This window comes from Gadus macrocephalus, chromosome 12 (assembly GCF_031168955.1).
Source record: "Gadus macrocephalus chromosome 12, ASM3116895v1".
Lineage (NCBI taxonomy): Eukaryota > Metazoa > Chordata > Actinopteri > Gadiformes > Gadidae > Gadus > Gadus macrocephalus.
The window spans coordinates 14,555,018-14,577,285 of NC_082393.1; the positions used below are offsets into that span (position 1 = coordinate 14,555,018).

At 43.6% G+C, this 22,268-nt stretch overlaps 1 protein-coding gene across 2 annotated transcripts in view; it reads right to left on the reverse strand.

Annotated features, from left to right (window-relative positions):
• oma1 (OMA1 zinc metallopeptidase) overlaps nt 1-22,268 on the reverse strand; it is a 106,951-nt gene that overhangs the window by 76,630 nt on the left and 8,053 nt on the right. The window lies entirely within an intron of this gene.

The window sequence follows — 22,268 nt, forward strand, 5'->3', positions numbered from 1 at the left end:
GCGTTTTGGCCTATAACTCCCACACCGAAGCTCCCACAGTCAAAACCTTTATATCCACAGATTCACTGGAGTCAGCTGCATCTTTTCACATACGCCGTTTCTCAATTTTTGAACACAGGCTTCGCGTTGTGCCGGCGAAATGCACACTTCTTGGACCCCTGCATAACTGCTTGCAGTTCTAGTTATTATTAGGGGTCCAAGCCAACAGGTTGGATCCCTATTGTTTTTGTAAGGATTATTATTATTAGGGGTCCAAGCCAACAGGTTGGATCCCTATTGTTTTTGTAAAGATTTTTCTTATTATTAGGGGTCCAAGCCAACAGGTTGGATCCCTATTGTTTTTGTAAGGATTTTTCCTATTATACTTACCTCCCTAAAAGTGTGCCCACAGCCCAAACCGTAAATGGTGCAGACACGCCAATTGCATGACTAGATCCAGATCTCTTCGGACTACGCAGACGACAAAATCCGGACACTCCGGTCACTAGGTGGCGCTATACCAAGGAATACGCGTTTGGGGCTATAACTCCCACACCGAACCTCCCACAGTCAAAAACTTGTACCCACATATTCACTGGAGTCTGCTGCATCTTTTGGCCTAGGCCACGCCCATTTGCGTCTATAAATTTTTTTCGCAAAATCGCGAAAACCGCAAAATTGTTTTTTCGCTACTCCTCCCACATTTCTTGACCAATTGACACCAAACTTTGCACACGGCATCTTCAGACGAACACAAAAAAATAAATTCGAACACTTTTTTGATCCGACCTTCGACGACGAAACGGTAGCGTTTTGAGTATTGGTTCATGAGCAAAACTAGTTATTATTATTCTTACCCCCCTAAAAGTGGGCCCACACCCCAAACCGTAAATGGTGCAGACACGCCAATTGCATGACTAGATCCAGATCCGTGGGGACTACGCAGACGACAAAATCCAGACATGCCGGCCACTAGGTGGCGCTATACCAAGGAATACGCGTTTGGGGCTATAACTCCCACACCGAACCTCCCACATTCAAAACCTTATACACACAGATGCACTGGAGTCTGCTGCATCTTTTGGCCTAGGCCACGCCCATTTGCGTCTATTCATATTTTTCGCTAAATCGCGAAAACCGCTAAACTGTTTTTTCGCTACTCCTCCCACATTTCTTGACCAATCGACACCAAACCTTGCACACGACATCTTCAGTCTCACACGCAAAGAAAGCCTCTGACATTTCTTTGATCCGACCTTCGACGACGAAACGGTAGCGTTTTGAATATTTGTTTATTAGCTACATTTTACGTCGAAACGCAGAAAATTACAAAAATACCAAAATTAGACATCGGATCAAGTCCAAATTTTTGACACATGTCGATGCTACCCCTACTGGCGTTCAATACAATAATCGGAATATTTCGCCATAAGGGGGCGCAATAAACGAGGAAATTGTATATCTTCTAATTGGCCAGAGGAATGTTCTTCAAACTCGAGGGAAACCATCAAGGGGCGATTCCGAGTCTATGTAGAAAATATGGCCAAGAATTATTAATGTGGGCGGGAGTTATTTGGAAAAGGAAAATTGACTTCGGAAATTTCGCCACAAGGCGGCGCCAAAAAACTAAGACTTTGTACGTCTCTTAATTTGCCAATGGAATGTTCTGAAAACGCGTTTTGGGCTATAACTCCCACACCGAACCTCCCACAGTCAAAACCTTTATATCCACAGATTCACTGGAGTCAGCTGCAACTTTTGGCACACGCCGTGCCCATTTGTTTTGAACACATGCTTCGCGTTGTGCCGGCGAAATGCACATTTCTTGTCGCGTTGTGCCGGCAAAATGCACACTTCTTGGACCCCTGCATAACTGCTTGCAGTTCTAGTTTTTAGGGGTCCAAGCCAACAGGTTGGATCCCTATTGTTTTTGTAAGGATTTTTCTTCCTATTATTATTATTTCCCCCTAGAAGTGGTACCACAGCCCAAACCGTAAATGGTGCCGACACGCCAATTGCATGACTAGATCCAGGTCCCTGAACACTACGCAGACGACAAAATCCAGACACGCCGGCCACTAGGTGGCGCTATACCAAGGAATACGCGTTTGGGGCTATAACTCCCACACCGAACCTCCCAGAGTCCAAAAACTTGTACACACAGATGCACTGGAGTCTGCTGCATCTTTTGGCTTAGGCCACGCCCATTTGCGTCAATGAATATTTTTCGCAAAATCGCGAAAACCGCAAAACTGTATTTTCGCTACTCCTCCCACATTTCTTGACCAATCAACACCAAACTTTGCCCACGGCATCGTCAGACGCACACGCAAAGAAATCATAGACAGTTTTTTGATCCGACCTTCGACGACGAAACGGTAGAGTTTTGAATATTTGTTTATTAGCTAAATTAGACGTGGAAAATTAAAAATCCAAAAAAATCCAAAATTAGACATCGGATCGAGTCCAAATTCTACACACATGTCGGTGCTTACCTTAATGACGTTCGATAAAAATGTCGGAAAATTTCGCCATTAGGGGGCGCAATAAACGAGGAAATTGTATATCTTCTACAAAATTTCGCCGCAAAAACGCTACACTGACTTCTCGCTACTCCTACCACAGTCAAATCCTTTGTATCCACAGGTTCAGGGTAGCGTTTTGAACACATGCTTCGCGTTGTGCCGGCGAAATGCACATTTCTTGTCGCGTTGTGCCGGCGAAATGCACACTTCTTGGACCCCTGCATAACTGCTTGCAGTTCTAGTTATACTTCCCGCCCTAAAAGTGGGCCCACAGCCCAAACCGTAAATGGTGCGGACATGCCAATAGCATGACTAGATCCAGGTCCGGCACCGCTACTCAGATAACAAAATCCAGACACGCCGGTCACTAGGTGGCGCTATACCAAGGAATACGCGTTTGGGGCTATAACTCCCACACCGAACCTCCCACAGTTAAAAACTTGTACGCACATATTCACTGGAGTCTGCTGCATCTTTTGGCATAGGCCACGCCCATTTGCGTCTATAATTTTTTTTCGCAAAATCGCGAAAAACGCAAAACTGCCTTTTCCCTACTCCTCCCACATTTCTTGACCAATCAACACCAAACTTTGCACACGGCATCTTCAGACGCACACGCAAAGAAATAATAGACAGTTTTTTGATCCGACCTTCGACGACGAAACGGTAGCGTTTTGAATATTTGTCGCTTAGCTACGTTTTAAGTCGAAAATCTAAAATCCAGAAAAAAAAGATATTAGACGTCGGATCGAGTCCAAATCTTAGACACATGTTAGCGCTACCCTTTATGGCGTTCGATAAAAAATTCGGAATATTTCGCCATTAGGGGGCGCAATAAACGAGGAAATTGTATATCTTCTAATTGGCCTAAGGAATGTTCTTCAAACTCAAGGGAAACCATCAAGGGGCAATCCCGAGTCTATATAGAAAATATGGCCAAGAATTATTAATGTGGGCGGGAGTTATTTGGTAAAGGAAAATTGTCTTCGGAAATTTCGCCACAAGGCGGCGCCAAAAAACTAAGACATTGTATGTCTCTTAATTTGCCAATGGAATGTTCTGAAAACGCGTTTTGGGCTATAACTCCCACACCGAACCTCCCACAGTCAAAACCTTTATATCGACAGATTCACTGGAGTCAGCTGCAACTTTTGGCACACGTCGTGCCCATTTGTTTTGAACACATGCTTCGCGTTGTGCCGGCGAAATGCACACTTCTTGGACCCCTGCATAACTGCTTGCAGTTCTAGTTAGGGGTCCAAGCCAACAGGTTGGATCCCTATTGTTTTTGTAAGGATTTTTTTAGGGGTCCAAGCCAACAGATTGGATCCCTATTGTTTTTGTAAGGATTTTTCTTTTTATTATACTTACCCCCTTGAAAGTCGTACCACAGCCCAAACCGTAAATGGTGCCGACACGCCAATTGCATGACTAGATCCAGATCTCTTCGGACTACGCAGACGACAAAATCCAGACACGCCGGCCACTAGGTGGCGCTATACCAAGGAATACGCGTTTGGGGCTATAACTCCCACACCGAACCTCCCACAGTCCAAAAACTTGTACACACAGATGCACTGGAGTCTGCTGCATCTTTTGGCCTAGGCCACGCCCATTTGCGTCTATGAATATTTTTCGCTAAATCGCGAAAACCGCAAAAATGTATTTTCGCTACTCCTCCCACATTTCTTGACCAATCAACACAAAACTTTGCACACGGTATCTTCAGACGCACACGCAAAGAAATCATAGACAGTTTTTTGATCCGACCTTCGACAACGAAACGGTAGAGTTTTGAATATTTGTTTATTAGCTAAATTAGACGTGGAAAATCCAAAATCCAAAAAATTCCAAAATTAGACATCGGATCGAGTCCAAATTTTACAAACATGTTGGTGCTAACCATAATGACGTTAGATAAAAGATTTGGAAAATGTCGCCATTAGGGGGCGCAATAAACGAGGAAATTGTATATCTTCTAATTGGCCAAAGGAATGTTCTTCAAACTATGAGAGAACCATCAAGGGGCAAACCCGAGTCTATATGAAAATGATGGCCAAGAATTATTAATGTGGGCGGGAGTTATTTGGAAAAGGAATATTGTCTTTGCAAAATTTCGCCACAAGAGGGCGCAAAAAAACGACGAAATAATACATCTCCTAATTGGCCAATGGAATGTTCTGAAAACGCGTTTTGGGCTATAACTCCCACACCGAACCTCCCACAGTCAAAACCTTTATATCCACAGATTCACTGGAGTCAGCTGCATCTTTTGGCATGCGCTGTTTCTCAATTTCGAACACATGCTTCGCGTTGTGCCGGCGAAATGCACACTTCTTGGACCCCTGCATAACTGCTTGCAGTTCTAGTTTATTAGGGGTCCAAGCCAACAGGTTGGATCCCTATTGTTTTTGTAAGGATTATTATTCTTCCCGCGGTGAAAGTGGGACTACAGCCCAAACCGTAAATGGTGCACACGCGCCAATTACATGACTAGATCCAGAATCGGCACCGCTACTCAGATAACAAAATCCAGACACGCCGGTCCCTAGGTGGCGCTATACCAAGGAATACGCGTTTGGGGCTATAACTCCCACACCGAACCTCCCAGAGTCCAAAAACTTGTACACACAGATGCACTGGAGTCTGCTGCAGCTTTTGGCCTAGGCCACGCCCATTTGCGTCGATGAATATTTTTCGCTAAATCGCGAAAACCGCAAAACTGTATTTTCGCTACTCCTCCCACATTTCTTGACCAATCAACACAAAACTTTGCACATGGTATCTTCAGACGCACACGCAAAGAAATCATAGACAGTTTCTTGATCCGACCTTCGACAACGAAACGGTAGAGTTTTGAATATTTGTTTATCAGCTAAATTAGACGTGGAAAATCCAAAATCCAAAGAAATCCAAAATTAGACATCGGATCGAGTCCAAATTTTACACACATGTTGGTGCTAACCATAATGACGTTAGATAAAAATTTTGGAAAATGTCGCCATTAGGGGGCGCAATAAACGAGGAAATTGTATATCTTCTAATTGGCCAAAGGAATGTTCTTCAAACTATGAGAGAACCATCAAGGGGCAAACCCGAGTCTATATGAAAATTATGGCCAAGAATTATTAATGTGGGCGGGAGTTATTTGGAAAAGGAATATTGTCTTTGCAAAATTTCGCCACAAGAGGGCGCAAAAAAACGACGAAATAATACATCTCCTAATTGGCCAATGGAATGTTCTAAAAACGCGTTTTGGGCTATAACTCCCACACCGAACCTCCCACAGTCAAAACCTTTATATCCACAGATTCACTGGAGTCAGCTGCATCTTTTGGCATGTTTCTCAATTTCGAACACATGCTTCGCGTTGTGCCGGCGAAATGCACACTTCTTGGACCCCTGCATAACTGCTTGCAGTTCTAGTTAGGGGTCCAAGCCAACAGGTTGGATCCCTATTGTTTTTGTAAGGATTTTTCTTCCTATTATTATTATTTCCCCCTAGAAGTGGTACCACAGCCCAAACCGTAAATGGTGCCGACACGCCAATTGCATGACTAGATCCAGGTCCCTGAACACTACGCAGACGACAAAATCCAGACACGCCGGCCACTAGGTGGCGCTATACCAAGGAATACGCGTTTGGGGCTATAACTCCCACACCGAACCTCCCAGAGTCCAAAAACTTGTACACACAGATGCACTGGAGTCTGCTGCATCTTTTGGCTTAGGCCACGCCCATTTGCGTCTATGAATATTTTTCGCTAAATCGCGAAAACCGCAAAACTGTATTTTCGCTACTCCTCCCACATTTCTTGACCAATCAACACCAAACTTTGCCCACGGCATCGTCAGACGCACACGCAAAGAAATCATAGACAGTTTTTTGATCCGACCTTCGACGACGAAACGGTAGAGTTTTGAATATTTGTTTATTAGCTAAATTAGACGTGGAAAATTAAAAATCCAAAAAAATCAAAAATTAGACATCGGATCGAGTCCAAATTCTACACATATGTCGGTGCTTACCTTAATGACGTTCGATAAAAATGGCGGAAAATTTCACCATTAGGGGGCGCAATAAACAAGGAAATTGTATATCTTCTACAAAATTTCGCCGCAAAAACGCTACACTGACTTCTCGCTACTCCTACCACAGTCAAATCCTTTGTATCCACAGGTTCAGGGTAGCGTTTTGAACACATGCTTCGCGTTGTGCCGGCGAAATGCACATTTCTTGTCGCGTTGTGCCGGCGAAATGCACACTTCTTGGACCCCTGCATAACTGCTTGCAGTTCTAGTTAGGGGTCCAAGCCAACAGGTTGGATCCCTATTGTTTTTGTAAGGATTGTTATTTTACTTACCTCCTTGAAAGTGGTACCACAGCCCATACCGTAAATGGTGCACACACGCCAATTGCATGACTAGATCCAGATCCGTGTAGACTACGCAGACGACAAAATCCAGACATGCCGGCCACTAGGTGGCGCTATAACTAGAAAATCGCGTTTGGGGCTATAACTCCCACACCGAACCTCCCAGAGTCCAAAAACTTGTACACACAGATGCACTGGAGTCTGCTGCATCTTTTGGCCTAGGCCACGCCCATTTGCGTCTATGAATATTTTTCGCTAAATCGCGAAAACCGCAAAACTGTTTTTTCGCTACTCCTCGCACATTTCTTGACCGATCGACACGAAACTTTGCACACGGTATCTTCAGACGCACACGCAAAGAAATCATAGACAGTTTTTTGATCCGACCTTCGAAGACAAAACGGTAGAGTTTTGAATATTTCTTTATTAGCTAAATTAGACGTGGAAAATTAAAAATCCAAAAAAATCCAAAATTAGACATCGGATCGAGTCCAAATTCTACACACATGTTGGTGCTAACCTTAATGACGTTCGATAAAAAATCCGGAAAATTTCGCCATTAGGGGGCGCAATAAACGAGGAAATTGTATATCTTCTACAAAATTTCGCCGCGAAAACGCTACACTGACTTCTCGCTACTCCTACCACAGTCAAATCCTTTGTATCCACAGGTTCAGGGTAGCGTTTTCAACACATGCTTCGCGTTGTGCCGGCGAAATGCACATTTCTTGTCGCGTTGTGCCGGCGAAATGCACACTTCTTGGACCCCTGCATAACTGCTTGCAGTTCTAGTTAGGGGTCCAAGCCAACAGGTTGGAACCCTATTGTTTTTGTAAGAATTTTTTTTATTATTATTCCAGCACCTAGAAGTGGTACCACACCCCAAACCGTAAATGGTGCCGACACGCCAATTGCATGACTAGATCCAGGTCCGTGAGGTGACGGCAGACGACAAAATCCAGACACGCCGGCCACTAGGTGGCGCTATACCAAGGGAAAACGCGTTTGGGGCTATAACTCCCACACCGAACCTTCCACAGTCAAGAACTTGCACACACATATTCACTGGAGTGTGCTGCATCTTTTGGCCTAGGCCACGCCCATTTGCGTCTATGAATATTTTTCGCTAAATCGCGAAAACCGCAAAACTGTTTTTTCCCTACTCCTCCCACAATTCTTGACCAATCAACACCAAACTTTGCACACGGCATCTTCAGACGCACACGCAAAGAAATAATAGACAGTTTTTTGATCCGACCTTCGACGACGAAACGGTAGCGTTTTGAATATTGGTTTATTAGCTAAATTAGACGTGAAAAATCAAAAATCTAAAAAACCCAAAAATTTGATATCCCATCGAGTCCAAAATTGACACACATGTCGGTGCTAACCTTAATGACGTTCGATAAAAATTTCGGAAAATTTTGCCATTAGGGGGCGCAATAAACGAGGAAATTGTATATCTTCGACAAAATCTCGCCGCGAAAACGCTACACTGACTTCTCGCTACTCCTACCACAGTCAAATCCTTTGTATCCACAGGTTCAGGGTAGCGTTTTGAACACATGCTTCGCGTTGTGCCGGCGAAATGCACATTTCTTGTCGCGTTGTGCCGGCGAAATGCACACTTCTTGGACCCCTGCATAACTGCTTGCAGTTCTAGTTATTATTATTTCCCCCTAGAAGTGGTACCACAGCCCAAACCGTAAATGGTGCCGACACGCGAATTGCATGACTACATCCAGGTCCGTGAGTTCTAGGCAGACGACAAAATCCAGACATGCCGGCCACTAGGTGGCGCTATACCAAGGAATACGCGTTTGGGGCTATAACTCCCACACCGAACCTCCCAGAGTCCAATAACTTGTACACACAGATGCACTGGAGTCTGCTGCATCTTTTGGCCTAGGCCACGCCCATTTGCGTCTATGAATATTTTTCGCTAAATCGCGAAGACCGCAAAACTGTATTTTCGCTACTCCTCCCACATTTCTTGACCAATCTACACCAAACTTTGCACACGGCATCTTCAGACGCACACGCAAAGAAATCTTAGACAGTTTTTTGATCCGACCTTTGACGACGAAACGGTACAGTTTTGAATATTTGTTTATTAGCTAAATTAGACGTGGAAAATAAAAAATCCAAAAAAAAATCCAGAATTAGACATCAGATCGAGTCCAAATTGTACACACATGTTGGTGCTAACCTTAATGATGTTCGATAAAAATTACGGAAAATTTCGCCATTAGGGGGCGCAATAAACGAGGAAATTGTATATCTTCGACAAAATCTCGCCGCGAAAACGCTACACTGACTTCTCGCTACTCCTACCACAGTCAAATCCTTTGTATCCACAGGTTCAGGGTAGCGTTTTGAACACATGCTTCGCGTTGTGCCGGCGAAATGCACATTTCTTGTCGCGTTGTGCCGGCGAAATGCACACTTCTTGGACCCCTGCATAACTGCTTGCAGTTCTAGTTATTCTTCCCGCCATAGAAGTGGGACTACAGCCCAAACCGTAAACGGTGCACACACGCCAATTGCATGACTAGATCCAGGTCCGGCACCGCTACTCAGATAACCAAATCCAGACACGCCGGTCCCTAGGTGGCGCTATACCAAGGGAAAATGCGTTTGGGAGTATAACTCCCACACCGAACCTCCCAAAGTCAAAAACTTGTACCCACTTATTCACTGGAGTCTGCTGCATCTTTTGGCATAGGCCACGCCCATTTGCGTCTATAATTTTTTTTCGCAAAATCGCGAAAACCACTAAACTGCCTTTTCCCTACATCTCCCACATTTCTTGACCAATTCACACAAAACTTTGCACACGACATCTTAAGACGCACACGAAAATAAATACTTGAACACTTTTTTGATCCGACCTTCGACGACGAAACGGTAGCGTTTTGAATATATGTTTATTAGCTACGTTTTACGTCGAAACGCCAAAAAATTAAAAGATACCAAAATTACACATCGGAACAAGTCCAAATTTTTGACACATGTCGATGCTACCCCTAATGGCGTTCAGTAAAATAATCGGAATATTTCGCCATAAGGGGGCGCAATAAACGAGGAAATTGTATATCTTCTAATTGGCCAAAGGAATGTTCTTCAAACTATAAGGGAACCATCAAGGGGCAAACCCGAGTCTATATAAAAAATATGGCCAAGAATTATTAATGTGGGCGGGAGTTATTTGGCAAAGGAAAATTGTCTTTGGAAAATTTAGCCACAAGGGGGCGCAAATAAACGACGAAATAATACATCTCCTAACTGGCCAATGGAATGTTCTGAAAACGCATTTTGGGCTATAGCTCCCACACCGAAGCTCCCACAGTCAAAACCTTTATATCCACAGATTCACTGGAGTCAGCTGCATCTTTTGGCATACGCTGTTTCTCAATTTTTGAACACATGCTTCGCGTTGTGCCGGCGAAATGCACACTTCTTGGACCCCTGCATAACTGCTTGCAGTTCTAGTTCTTATTCTTACCTCCTTAAAAGTGGTACCACAGCCCAAACCGTAAAAGGTGCACACACGCCAATTGCATGACTACATCCAGGTCTGTTCGGACTACGCAGACGACAAAATCCAGACCTGCCGGCCACTAGGTGGCGCTATACCTAGGAAAACTTGTTTGGGGCTATAACTCCCACACCGAACCTCCCACAGTCAAAATCGATATACCCACAGATGCACTGGAGTCTGCTGCATCTTTTGGCCCAGGCCACGCCCATTTGCGTCTATGAATATTTTTCGCTAAATCGCGAAAACCGCAAAACTGTCTTTTCCCTACTCCTCCCACATTTCTTGACCAATTGACACAAAACTTTGCCCACGGCATCGTCAGACGCACACAAAAAATAAAATTCGAACACTTTTTTGATCCGACCTTCGACGACGAAACGGTAGTGTTTGGAATATTTGTTTATTAGCTACATTTTACGTCGAAACGCAAAAATTCAAAAAATACCAAAATTAGACATCGGATCGAGTCCAAATTCTACACACATGTTGGTGCTAACCTTACTGACGTTCGATAAAAATTTAGGAAAATTTCGCCATTAGGGGGCGCAATAAACGAGGAAATTGTATATCTTCGACAAAATCTCGCCGCGAAAACGCTACACTGACTTCTCGCTACTCCTACCACAGTCAAATCCTTTGTATCCACAGGTTCAGGGTAGCGTTTTGAACACATGCTTCGCGTTGTGCCGGCGAAATGCACATTTCTTGTCGCGTTGTGCCGGCGAAATGCACACTTCTTGGACCCCTGCATAACTGCTTGCAGTTCTAGTTCCTATTATTCTTACCTCCCTAAAAGTGCGACCACAGCCCACACCGTAAATGGTGCCGACACGCGAATTGCATGACTAGATCCAGATCTGTTCGGACTCAGCAGACGACAAAATCCAGACACGCCGGTCACTAGGTGGCGCTATACCAAGGAATACGCGTTTGGGGCTATAACTCCCACACCGAACCTCCCAGATTCCAAAAACTTGTACACACAGAGGCACTGGAGTCTGCTGCATCTTTTGGCCTAGGCCACGCCCATTTGCGTCTATGAATATTTTTCGCTAAATCGCGAAAACCGCAAAACTGTATTTTCGCTACTCCTCCCACATTTCTTGACCAATCAACACCAAACTTTGCACACGGCATCTTCAGACGCACACGCAAAGAAAACATAGACAGTTTTTTGATCCGACCTCCGACGACGAAACGGTAGAGTTTTGAATATTTGTTTATTAGCTAAATTAGACGTGGAAAATTAAAAATCCAAAAGAATCCAAAATTAGACATCGGATCGAGTCCAAATTCTACACACATGTCGGTGCTAACCTTAATGACGTTCGATAAAAATTTCGGAAAAATTCGCCATTAGGGGGCGCAATAAACGAGGAAATTGTATATCTTCGACAAAATCTCGCCGCAAAAACGCTACACTGACTCGCTACTCCTACCACAGTCAAATCCTTTGTATCCACAGGTTCAGGGTAGCGTTTTGAACACATGCTTCGCCTTGTGCCGGCGAAATGCACATTTCTTGTCGCGTTGTGCCGGCGAAATGCACACTTCTTGGACCCCTGCATAACTGCTTGCAGTTCTAGTTAGGGGTCCAAGCCAACAGATTGGATCCCTATTGTTTTTGTAAGGATTATTATTATTAGGGGTCCAAGCCAACAGGTTGGATCCCTATTGTTTTTGTAAGGATTTTTCCTATTATTATTATTTCCCCCTAGAAGTGGTACCACAGCCCAAACCGTAAATGGTGCCGACACGCGAATTGCATGACTAGATCCAGGTCCGTGAGTTCTAGGCAGACGACAAAATCCAGACATGCCGGCCACTAGGTGGCGCTATACCAAGGAATACGCGTTTGGGGCTATAACTCCCACACCGAACCTCCCAGAGTCCAATAACTTGTACACACAGATGCACTGGAGTCTGCTGCATCTTTTGGCCTAGGCCACGCCCATTTGCGTCTATGAATATTTTTCGCTAAATCGCGAAAACCGCAAAACTGTATTTTCGCTACTCCTCCCACATTTCTTGACCAATCAACACCAAACTTTGCACACGGCATCTTCAGACGCACACGCAAAGAAATCTTAGACAGTTTTTTGATCCGACCTTTGACGACGAAACGGTACAGTTTTGAATATTTGTTTATTAGCTAAATTAGACGTGGAAAATCAAAAATCCAAAAAAAAATCCAGAATTAGACATCGGATCGAGTCCAAATTGTACACACATGTTGGTGCTAACCTTAATGATGTTCGATAAAAATTACGGAAAATTTCGCCATTAGGGGGCGCAATAAACGAGGAAATTGTATATCTTCGACAAAATCTCGCCGCGAAAACGCTACACTGACTTCTCGCTACTCCTACCACAGTCAAATCCTTTGTATCCACAGGTTCAGGGTAGCGTTTTGAACACATGCTTCGCGTTGTGCCGGCGAAATGCACATTTCTTGTCGCGTTGTGCCGGCGAAATGCACACTTCTTGGACCCCTGCATAACTGCTTGCAGTTCTAGTTATTATTCCTATTATTATTCTTACCCCCCTAAAAGTGGGCCCACACCCCAAACCGTAAATGGTGGCGACACGCGAATTGCATGACTAGATCCAGATCTCTTCGGACTACGCAGACGACAAAATCCATACACGCCGGTCACTAGGTGGCGCTATACCAAGGGAAAACGCGTTTGGGGCTATAACTCCCACACCGAACCTCCCACATTCAAAAACTTGTACCCACATATTCACTGGAGTCTGCTGCATCTTTTGGCATAGGCCACGCCCATTTGCGTCTATAATTTTTTTTCGCAAAATCGCGAAAACCGTTAAACTGTATTTTCGCTACTCCTCCCGCATTTCTTGACCAATCAACACCAAACTTTGCACACGACATCTTAAGACGCACACGAAAATAAATACTCAAACTCTTTTTTGATCCGACCTTCGACGACGAAACGGTAGCGTTTTTAATATTTGTTAATTAGCTACGTTTTACGTCGAAACGCAAAAATTCACAAAATAGCAAAATTAGACATCGGATCATGTCCAATTTTTAGACGCATGTCGGTGCTACCCTTAAGGTCGTTCGATAAACATTTTGGAAAATTTCGCCTTTAGGGGGCGCAATAAACGAGGAAATTGTATATCTTCTAATTGGCCAAAGGAATGTTCTTCAAACTATGAGGAAACCATCAAGGGGCAAACCCGAGTCTATATAAAAAATATGGCCAAGAATTATTAATGTGGGCGGGAGTTATTTGGAAAAGGAAAATTGTCTTCGGAAATTTCGCCACAAGGCGGCGCCAAAAAACTAAGACATTGTATGTCTCTTAATTTGCCAATGGAATGTTCTGAAAACGCGTTTTGGGCTATAACTCCCACACCGAACCTCCCACAGTCAAATCCTTTATATCCACAGATTCACTGGAGTCAGCTGCAACTTTTGGCACACGCCGTGCCCATTTGTTTTGCACACATGCTTCGCGTTGTGCCGGCGAAATGCACACTTCTTGGACCCCTGCATAACTGCTTGCAGTTCTAGTTCCTATACTTACCCCCCTAAAAGTGATACCACACCCCAAACCGTAAATGGTGCCGACACGCAAATTGCATGACTAGATCCAGATCTGTTCGGACTAAGCAGACGACAAAATCCAGACACGCCGGTCACTAGGTGGCGCTATACCAAGGAATATGCCTTTGGGGCTATAACTCCCACACCGAACCTCCCACAGTTAAAAACTTGTACGCACATATTCATTGGAGTCTGCTGCATCTTTTGGCATAGGCCACGCCCATTTGCGTCTATAATTTTTTTTCGCAAAATCGCGAAAACCGCAAAACTGCCTTTTCCCTACTCCTTCCTCATTTCTTGACCAATCGACACCAAACTCTGCACACGGCATCTTCAGACGCACACGCAAAGAAATAATAGACAGTTTTTGGATTCGACCTTCGACGACGAAACGGTAGCGTTTTGAATATTTGTCGCTTTGCTACGTTTTAAGTCGAAAATCTAAAATCCAGAAACAAAAGATATTAGACGTCGGATCGAGTCCAAATCTTAGACACATGTTAGCGCTACCCTTAATGGCGTTCGATAAAAAATTCGGAATATTTCGCCATTAGGGGGCGCAATAAACGAGGAAATTGTATATCTTCTAATTGGCCTGAGGAATGTTCTTCAAACTCGAGGGAAACCATCAAGGGGCAATCCCGAGTCTATATAGAAAATATGGCCAAGAATTATTAATGTGGGCTGGAGTTATTTGGAAAAGGAAAATTGTCTTCGGAAATTTCGCCACAAGGCGGCGCCAAAAAACTAAGACATTGTATGTCTCCTAATTTGCCAATGGAATGTTCTGAAAACGCGTTTTGGGCTATAACTCCCACACCGAACCTCCCACAGTCAAAACCTTTATATCCACAGATTCACTGGAGTCAGCTGCAACTTTTGGCACACGCCGTGCCCATTTGTTTTGAACACATGCTTCGCGTTGTGCCGGCGAAATGCACACTTCTTGGACCCCTGCATAACTGCTTGCAGTTCTAGTTAGGGGTCCAAGCCAACAGGTTGGATCCCTATTGTTTTTGTAAGGATTTTTAGGGGTCCAAGCCAACAGGTTGGATCCCTATTGTTTTTGTAAGGATTTTTCTTCCTATTATTATTATTTCCCCCTAGAAGTGGTACCACAGCCCAAACCGTAAATGGTGCCGACACGCCAATTGCATGACTAGATCCAGGTCCCTGAACACTACGCAGACGACAAAATCCAGACACGCCGGCCACTAGGTGGCGCTATACCAAGGAATACGCGTTTGGGGCTATAACTCCCACACCGAACCTCCCAGAGTCCAAAAACTTGTACACACAGATGCACTGGAGTCTGCTGCATCTTTTGGCTTAGGCCACGCCCATTTGCGTCTATGAATATTTTTCGCTAAATCGCGAAAACCGCAAAACTGTATTTTCGCTACTCCTCCCACATTTCTTGACCAATCAACACCAAACTTTGCCCACGGCATCGACAGACGCACACGCAAAGAAATCATAGACAGTTTTTTGATCCGACCTTCGACGACGAAACGGTAGAGTTTTGAATATTTGTTTATTAGCTAAATTAGACGTGGAAAATTAAAAATCCAAAAAAATCCAAAATTAGACATCGGATCGAGTCCAAATTCTACACACATGTCGGTGCTTACCTTAATGACGTTCGATAAAAATGGCGGAAAATTTCGCCATTAGGGGGCGCAATAAACGAGGAAATTGTATATCTTCTACAAAATTTCGCCGCAAAAACGCTACACTGACTTCTCGCTACTCCTACCACAGTCAAATCCTTTGTATCCACAGGTTCAGGGTAGCGTTTTGAACACATGCTTCGCGTTGTGCCGGCGAAATGCACATTTCTTGTCGCGTTGTGCCGGCGAAATGCACACTTCTTGGACCCCTGCATAACTGCTTGCAGTTCTAGTTCTTATTCTTACCTCCTTAAAAGTGGTACCACAGCCCAAACCGTAAAAGGTGCACACACGCCAATTGCATGACTACATCCAGGTCTGTTCGGACTACGCAGACGACAAAATCCAGACCTGCCGGCCACTAGGTGGCGCTATACCTAGGAAAACTTGTTTGGGGCTATAACTCCCACACCGAACCTCCCACAGTCAAAATCGATATACCCACAGATGCACTGGAGTCTGCTGCATCTTTTGGCCCAGGCCACGCCCATTTGCGTCTATGAATATTTTTCGCTAAATCGCGAAAACCGCAAAACTGTCTTTTCCCTACTCCTCCCACATTTCTTGACCAATTGACACAAAACTTTGCCCACGGCATCGTCAGACGCACACAAAAAACAAAATTCGAACACTTTTTTGATCCGACCTTCGACGACGAAACGGTAGTGTTTGGAATATTTGTTTATTAGCTACATTTTACGTCGAAACGCAAAAATTCAAAAAATACCAAAATTAGACATCGGATCGAGTCCAAATTCTACACACATGTTGGTGCTAACCTTACTGACGTTCGATAAAAATTTAGGAAAATTTCGCCATTAGGGGGCGCAATAAACGAGGAAATTGTATATCTTCGACAAAATCTCGCCGCGAAAACGCTACACTGACTTCTCGCTACTCCTACCACAGTCAAATCCTTTGTATCCACAGGTTCAGGGTAGCGTTTTGAACACATGCTTCGCGTTGTGCCGGCGAAATGCACATTTCTTGTCGCGTTGTGCCGGCGAAATGCACACTTCTTGTTATTAGGGGTCCAAGCCAACAGGTTGGATCCCTATTGTTTTTGTAAGGATTTTTCTTCCTATTATTATTATTTCCCCCTAGAAGTGGTACCACAGCCCAAACCGTAAATGGTGCCGACACGCCAATTGCATGACTAGATCCAGGTCCCTGAACACTACGCAGACGACAAAATCCAGACACGCCGGCCACTAGGTGGCGCTATACCAAGGAATACGCGTTTGGGGCTATAACTCCCACACCGAACCTCCCAGAGTCCAAAAACTTGTACACACAGATGCACTGGAGTCTGCTGCATCTTTTGGCTTAGGCCACGCCCATTTGCGTCTATGAATATTTTTCGCTAAATCGCGAAAACCGCAAAACTGTATTTTCGCTACTCCTCCCACATTTCTTGACCAATCAACACCAAACTTTGCCCACGGCATCGTCAGACGCACACGCAAAGAAATCATAGACAGTTTTTTGATCCGACCTTCGACGACGAAACGGTAGAGTTTTGAATATTTGTTTATTAGCTAAATTAGACGTGGAAAATTAAAAATCCAAAAAAATCAAAAATTAGACATCGGATCGAGTCCAAATTCTACACATATGTCGGTGCTTACCTTAATGACGTTCGATAAAAATGGCGGAAAATTTCACCATTAGGGGGCGCAATAAACAAGGAAATTGTATATCTTCTACAAAATTTCGCCGCAAAAACGCTACACTGACTTCTCGCTACTCCTACCACAGTCAAATCCTTTGTATCCACAGGTTCAGGGTAGCGTTTTGAACACATGCTTCGCGTTGTGCCGGCGAAATGCACATTTCTTGTCGCGTTGTGCCGGCGAAATGCACACTTCTTGGACCCCTGCATAACTGCTTGCAGTTCTAGTTCCTATACTTGCCCCCCTAAAAGTGATACCACAGCCCAAACCGTAAATGGTGCCGACACGCGATTTGCATGACTAAATCCAGATCTGTTCGGACTAAGCAGACGACAAAATCCAGACACGCCGGTCACTAGGTGGCGCTATACGAAGGAATACGTGTTTGGGGCTATAACTCCCACACCGAACCTCCCACAGTCAAAAACTTGTACACACAGATGCACTGGAGTCTGCTGCATCTTTTGGCATAGGCCACGCCCATTTGCGTCAATGAATATTTTTCGCAAAATCGCGAAAACCGCAAAACTCCCACAGTCAAAACCTTTATATCCACAGATTCACTGGAGTGAGCTGCATCTTTTGGCACACGCCGTGCCCATTTGTTTTGAACACATGCTTCGCGTTGTGCCGGCGAAATGCACACTTCTTGGACCCCTGCATAACTGCTTGCAGTTCTAGTTCCTATACTTACCCCCCTAAAAGTCCGACCACAGCCCAAACCGTAAATGGTGCCGACACGCCAATTGCATGACTAGATCCAGATCTGTTCGGACTCAGCAGACGACAAAATCCAGACACGCCGGTCACTAGGTGGCGCTATTCCCAGGAATACGCGTTTGGGGCTATAACTCCCACACCGAACCTCCCACAGTCAAAAACTTGTACGCACATATTCACTGGAGTCTGCTGCATCTTTTGGCATAGGCCACGCCCATTTGCGTCTATAATTTTTTTTCGCAAAATCGCGAAAACCGCAAAACTTTTTTTTCGCTACTCCTCCCACATTTCTTGACCAATCAACACCAAACTTTGCACACAACATCTTCAGACGCACACGCAAAGAAATCCTCGGACACTTTTTTGATCCGACCTTCGACGACGAAACGGTAGCGTTTTGAATATTGGTTTATTAGCTAAATTAGACGTGAAAAATCAAAAATCCAAAAAAATCCAAAACTACACATCGGATCGAGTCCAAATGTTACACAGATGTTGGTGCTAACCATAAAGACGTTCGATAAAAATCTTGGAAAATTTCGCCTTTAGGGGGCGCAATAAACGAGGAAATTGTATATCTTCTAATTGGCCAAAGGAATGTTCTTCAAACTATGAGGAAACCATCAAGGGGCAAACCCGAGTCTATATAAAAAATATGGCCAAGAATTATTAATGTGGGCGGGAGTTATTTGGAATAGGAAAATTGTCTTTGGAAAATTTCGCCACAAGAGGGCGCAAAAAAACGACGAAATAATACATCTCCTAATTGCCCAATGGAATGTTCTGAAAACGCGTTTTGGGCTATAACTCCCACACCGAACCTCCCACAGTCAAAACCTTTATATTCACAGATTCACTGGAGTCAGCTGCATCTTTTGGCATACGCCGTTTCTCAATTTCGAACACATGCTTCGCGTTGTGCCGGCGAAATGCACACTTCTTGGACCCCTGCATAACTGCTTGCAGTTCTAGTTCATTCTACAGACTTCATTCTACCTTCAAAATGTTCATCAGATTTCCTAGATTCAGTGTCTTCATTCTACAGACTTCATTCTACCTTCAAAATGTTCATCAGATTTCCTAGATTCAGCGTCTTCATTCTACAGGCTTCATTCTACCTTCAAAATGTTCAGCAGATTTCCTAGATTCAGGGTATTGATTCAACATTCAGCTTCAGTAGTAGAGCGGAGCATTTCAGCGTCAGCAGACTTCAGCAGTAGGACTTCAAAACCATTCAACTCATTCATAATTCATTCTACAGACTTCATTCTACCTTCAAAATGTTCAGCAGATTTCCTAGATTCAGGGTATTGATTCTACAGGCTTCATTCTACCTTCAAAATGTTCAGCAGATTTCCTAGATTTAGCGTCTAAATTCTACAGGCTTCATTCTACCTTCAAAATGTTCAGCAGATGTCCTAGATTCATTGCAACGATTCTTCAACGTGCAGCTTCAGCAGTAGAGCGGAGCATTTTAGCGTCAGCAGACTTTAGCAGTATGACTTCAAAACCATTCAACTCATTCATAGTTCATTCTACAGACTTCATTCTACATTCAAAATGTTCAGCAGATGTCCTAGATTCATTGCGACGATTCTTCAACGTGCAGCTTCAGCAGTAGAGCGGAGCATTTCAGCGTTAGCATTCACACCGCAATACCTTCAGGGATTGCAATTCTAGTTTTATTATTATTATTCCGCCACTTTTTCTGCAAGCATCTCCTTCGCCATACTTCAACGTAGAAACATCATTCAAACATTAAAACGTTCAGCTCCATTAGTAGCATTATGCTATTATTTTTCTCATTGATATTATTCATAATTCCCGAGATATTCAACTTTATTCACCGAAAATTGCCCCATTCACTCCCATTCAAAATTCAAAAAACGCTGATTCACCCTTCATCCGATTCAACAATTCCAACATTCAAACGTTCATAACTTGGTCAAATTTCAACCGTTTAGCATCATTCAAAGAATTAAAGATCTACGAATTTGTATCTTCAATAATCTTCAAACTGAATTTCGATATCATTTATAGTTTTTTCAGATTCACAGTTTTAGTTTTAATTCCGGATTCGTTTTCAGTTGCTCTCACTCTAGCCATTTGCCATGGCAACAGCTCGTTGACCAATCAGTGGTCTCCAACAGTCAATATTCAAATGAGGCTGATTCATCCTTGATCCGATTCAACCCTTCCAACATTCAAACCTTCATAACTTGGTCAAATTTCAACCGTTTACCATCATTCAAAGAATTAAACAGATTTAAACATTTGTCTCTTCAATAATATTCAAACATAATTTCGATATCATTTATAGTTTTTTGAGATTCACAGTTTTAGTTTTATTCCGGATTCGTTAACCGTTTGCCACAGCTGTTGCTTGTTGACAATCAGAGGCGAGCACACCACTCTGGAGTCTGGTTAAAATCAGTGTGGTGGAGGGTAGTGTAGTCTTTGTCATGGACTACAACAATGGACGTTAGCAGTGACGTTAGAGTTGACGTTAGCGCTGATGTTAGCGCTGACGTTAGCTCTGACGTTAGTGTTAGCGCAGACGTTAGCATTAGCGCTAAAGTTAGCATTGATGGTACCATTAGCGCTGACATTAGCGTTAACGTTAGCATTAGCACTTAAGTTAGCATTAGCGCTGAGGTTAGCATTAGCGCTGAAGTTAGCATTAGCGCTGAAGTTAGCATTAGCACTGAAGTTAGCATTAGCGCTGAGTTAGCATTGACGTTACCGTTGATGTTACCGTTAGCCCTGACGTTAGCATTAGCGCTGAATTAGCATTGACGTTAGCATTAGCGCTAACGTTGGAGTTTACGTTATCCCTGACGGTAGCATTACCACTGAAGTTAGCGTTGACCTTAGCGTTAGCATTAGCGCTGAATTAGCATTGACGTTAGCGTTAGCGCTAAAGTTAGGATTGACGTTACCATAAGCGCTGACGTTAGCGTTGACGTTAGCGCTGAGGTTAGCATTCAAACATTAAAACGTTCAGCTGCATTAGTACCATCTTGCTATTATATTTCCTAGATTCAGCGTCTTCATTCTACAGGCTTCATTCTACCTTCAAAATGTTCAGCAGATTTCCTAGATTCAGCGTCTTCATTCTACAGGCTTCATTCTACCTTCAAAATGTTCAGCAGATTTCCTAGATTCAGGGTATTGATTCAACATGCAGCTTCAGCAGTAGAGCGGAGCATTTCAGCGTCAGCCGACTTTAGCATTCAACTCATTCATAGTTCATTCTACAGACTTCATTCTACCTTCAAAATGTTCAGCAGATTTCCTAGATTCAGGGTATTGATTCTACAGGCTTCATTCTACCTTCAAAATAATCATCAGATTTCCTAGATTCAGCGTCTTCATTCTACAGGCTTCATTCTACCTTCAAAATGTTCAGCAGATTTCCTAGATTCAGGGTATTGATTCAACATGCAGCTTCAGCAGTAGAGCGGAGCATTTCAGCGTCAGCCGACTTTAGCATTCAACTCATTCATAGTTCATTCTACAGACTTCATTCTACATTCAAAATGTTCAGCAGATGTCCTAGATTCATTGCAACGATTCTTCAACGTGCAGCTTCAGCAGTAGAGCGGAGCATTTCAGCGTCAGCAGACTTTAGCAGTATGACTTCAAAACCATTCAACTCATTCATAGTTCATTCTACAGACTTCATTCTACATTCAAAATGTTCAGCAGATGTCCTAGATTCATTGGAACGATTCTTCAACGTGCAGCTTCAGCAGTAGAGCGGAGCATTTCAGCGTTAGCATTCACACCGCAATACCTTCAGGGATTGCAATTCTAGTTAATTTTATTATTATTCCGCCGTTATTTTGGAGTGCGACTCCTTCGCCATACTTCAACGTAGAAACATCATTCAAACATTAAAACGTTCAGCTCGATTAGGAATCGAGCGCTATTACTTTTCTTATTGATATTCTTCATAATTCCCGAGATATTCAACTTTATTCACCGAAAATTCCCCCATTCACTCCCATTAAAAATTCAAAAAAAAAAAAAAAACGCTACCGGCTAACTTGTCATCCCCAGCGTCTTCGGTTGCTAAGCGACGTCAACGTCTTTGGCGGACTATTCTATGCTGATCAACACTACGAATGCTGGTATCAAATAAATTGTAAAAAGACACCATGTGAAGTTATTTTTTCGTTTTGGCAAGTAGCCGTGTAATAAGCGGGAT